The sequence below is a fragment of the Numenius arquata genome, chromosome 12 (assembly GCF_964106895.1).
Source record: "Numenius arquata chromosome 12, bNumArq3.hap1.1, whole genome shotgun sequence".
Taxonomy (NCBI): Eukaryota; Metazoa; Chordata; class Aves; order Charadriiformes; family Scolopacidae; genus Numenius; species Numenius arquata.
The window spans coordinates 7,380,603-7,384,079 of NC_133587.1; positions in this window are offsets into that span (position 1 = coordinate 7,380,603).

Here is a 3,477-nt window from a genome sequence, read left to right on the forward strand (position 1 = left end):
CAGACTTGCAACCCTGCTGGATTCCTTGTACCTCGGCCTGTTTCTCTGACCAAAGAAGGCAGAAACATGCCCAATTTACCCTTTCCATGGTTTTCTTGGACAGGAATGAAACTGAACTCAATGAACTTGGAATTTTTCACTATAAACAAAACATCTTTTATTTCACAACTCATCCCTGTTTATGGCTGTTACTCAGCCATCAGTGCAGGGCAAACCCTGCAGACCTCGGAGGCTGGTGTCTCCCTTGGGCAGTCGGTCCAAGCCCGCCTGGGTGCCAAGGCCAGGTGGGTCCTGCTGGGGGCTGGCCCAGCTGGGATTTTGGTGGCTCCCATGGCTCTCCCTGCTTGGGATCCAGGGTAAATTTAGCAATACAAATGTTGGCTGCTCCTCCCTCATCTGAAAGAAGTAGAAAGCCCATAACTCACTTCATCCATCCTCTTGGGACTGAAACGGGAAAGGCTGAGTCAAAGTTTCATTTTGTTTTGTCTGAAACTGTCGGAGTTTGACTAGAGTTATGCCTATTTTTTTTTCTTCAACTGTTCTCCTGCAGGTTCCTTCTCTGAGCTCTCTCTAGTGCTGCTAAGGATGTGTTGCTGCTCATCCCTCCTGCTCTGCTAAATAAACCTTGATCGTAACAGCCAGATGGAAATCCTCACCTTAAATTCACACATCAGCCCTTTTCAAGACTACACATAGCAAAAGGAGATTCAAATGTAGACCAATATTAATCCGCTCTTCAATCGTCAATATTTGAACAGTGTTGGCTTTCTTTCTGGACAGTAATAAAAGAAACTGGCTAATCATATATAATTGTTTGGAGCTCTGTGCCATTAATTAACAGGGAGTTTTACGCAGCTGTCAGATGCACAAGCTGAGTATTTCCTGCAGGGGACAAAGATTTATTTGGTGACAGTTTCATTACAGATTTTGGATAGAAAAGATAGCATTTTGATCACTGAAAAATTATGAAAGAAGCACACAGTTTCCTCTTCTTTGGGGAGGATTCTCCTCTGCACCAACCATGCTCCCTCCACTGCCACCCAGCTAAATAATTCCCGAGCACGAGGCAAACAAAACTCTGTGTGTGAACCTCTGGTCTGTCCTTGATAAATACATGGGATGTCAAAGAATAGTAAAACCAGAGCTGAAATATGCCTCAAAGAATGGATGGATAATTGTCCATTAGGATCACGTAACTGGGAAAAATTAAATCGGTATAAACCTCACTCTGATCCCTCTAATTTAATAAGGTTAAACCAGTGTAATCAAAAGAGCATCTCAGTGACTGCACATCAAATTAGCTCTCAGTATAATTGCACTGGTGTTGGAGGAGTCACAGAAGAAAGATATTTCCTCTGATATTTGCTGTAGTTATTTCTGTTGTTGTAAGTGCTGCCAAACCAGGTCAGGGAAGGATGAGCTACGAGGAGGAGGGGAAGGAGGAACGGCTTTGATCTCAACACAAATAGCCTTGGTACTGTGGAAAGACACATGGGGACACTGAGAGCATTCACATTGCTTGCTTGCAGGTATCCAACTCAGTTGCCAAAATTCAGGGATCAGACTTGAGAGAGAATAGCATTTCAGCTGGGTGTCACAACAACCTCCTGATTTGTCCAGGTTAAGGCAGATTCACAGCACAGCCCACGCACCATCCAAAGGAGATTCGTCCCTTCACTTAAGCACTTAATGTTAAATGCCCAAAACTGGGCAGCAACCTCTTCTTTTAAAAGTATCTAAATTATTCTTGTGCAATTCAAGTCATGAAGGGGAAAAATGCCTGGATGAAAAATGGGAAACACGATCCTGTGGAAAATAAAGGAAAGCGTACAAACATCCTTCAGCAATACTACCATCTGTTTGGGCTCAATTCTAAGAATAGCCTATTTGAGGAAAAGGAGTATTTTTATTCTTCTATTCACAGCATATGCCATAAGGTGAAATATATGATAATCCAAATTACTGTTTTCGTGATGCACATTAAGTTTTTAAGGCTGAATTTGATTACTTTTTAGGAGCAAATAAATCCATGAAAAGCAAAATATGATGCAAAGATATACTGAATCTTAACAACATTTTCTTAAGGAAATAAAGTGTTTCTGGGATTAAATATTTACATCTTGCATTTCAAAATTACTTCATGATAATATTTAAGCCCAAGGAGAGAGACCAAAAAATAAATTTAAAAAAAAGTTAATGAAAACTAGTCCAGAATGGGTGACTGGTTTCACAGCCAGGTTGGTATTTTATGCCTTAGCTCACAGGTAAGTTTTGTTGCCACCACCACGTGTGCCATCCAGAGATCATTCCCAAAATCAAATTCCTTCCCTGGACAGGATTATGAGACTGAACTTGTCGGGCATCATCTGAGTTTATGGGCAAGGATTTGCAATATTGGAGGTAATAAATTAAGGAAAAAATTATAAAGACGTTTGACCCAGTGCTTGAAGACCCAAGAGAATCAGAATGTCCACTTATCCTGCCATGCACTTTGGATGTAATCAGAAACTCCGTTTTCATGATTATAGCTTCTTCATCATCCTCTGAAGCATCTGACACCATTCACAGCCATCACCCTTGTTATAAATCTGTTTTTTTTTCATGGCTAATAGCAGAATTATATTCAAAACCATAAAGCAACACAGAAATAAAAGTGCCATCCAGATGATGTAAGCAAGTCAATAGGGAAGAAGATTGCAGGAATTGCAATGGTATTCCAGTTTATTTGAATCTTGAGACACACACTGTGCAGACAACACACTAGAAACAAGCTGATTAATATATTTGAACACTTGAAGCTGACAGTCAAGTGATCTATGTACACCAGGCTTGGATGAAAGGAAACCTAAAGAGAACTTCTGGGAACCCCTGGCCTCGGGATATTGCATTAATAATTAAGGAGAAGTTGACAATGTGCTTTTAGTATCTTCGCATGGTGACAGTGTTAACAGCATTGCTGCTGTCACACGCTGAGCGTGGTCTCTCTCAGAGCCTTGCGGCAGCAGCTTCAGCCAGTCCCCAAACTGGTTTATGGTATCACCCTGTGTGAGCCTTTCACAACTCTTTGCTATCACTTTCTCAAACTATAAAATAAGGAATTTTTTTGTTGGTATTACAACAGCCTGTGGGAACCCCAGCTGCTGAAACCAAGTTTTATTGGCTGAGGTGGTGTGAAAACTCAGAACAAAAAGCTTTTCCCTGCTCCAAACACCCCCAGTCTGAGCGTGGGTTTAGTGACTCACATTGGGGAGCCGTAAATTTTGACAATAGGTTTAAAATATAAACAGTTAATCAGTTAGCACATTAGGGAAGGATACTGAGATCCACTTTGACTACAGCAAACAGCTACGACATTAAATGTACTTTGCTTTTTTCTGCCATTTTGGGAAAAATCCATGTTTAGAAGGGATTTTTAGGTGTTCAGTGCAACGCTACAGCTTCCAACAACACAGTGTTTGTGTTGGGCTGCCCCAAAGC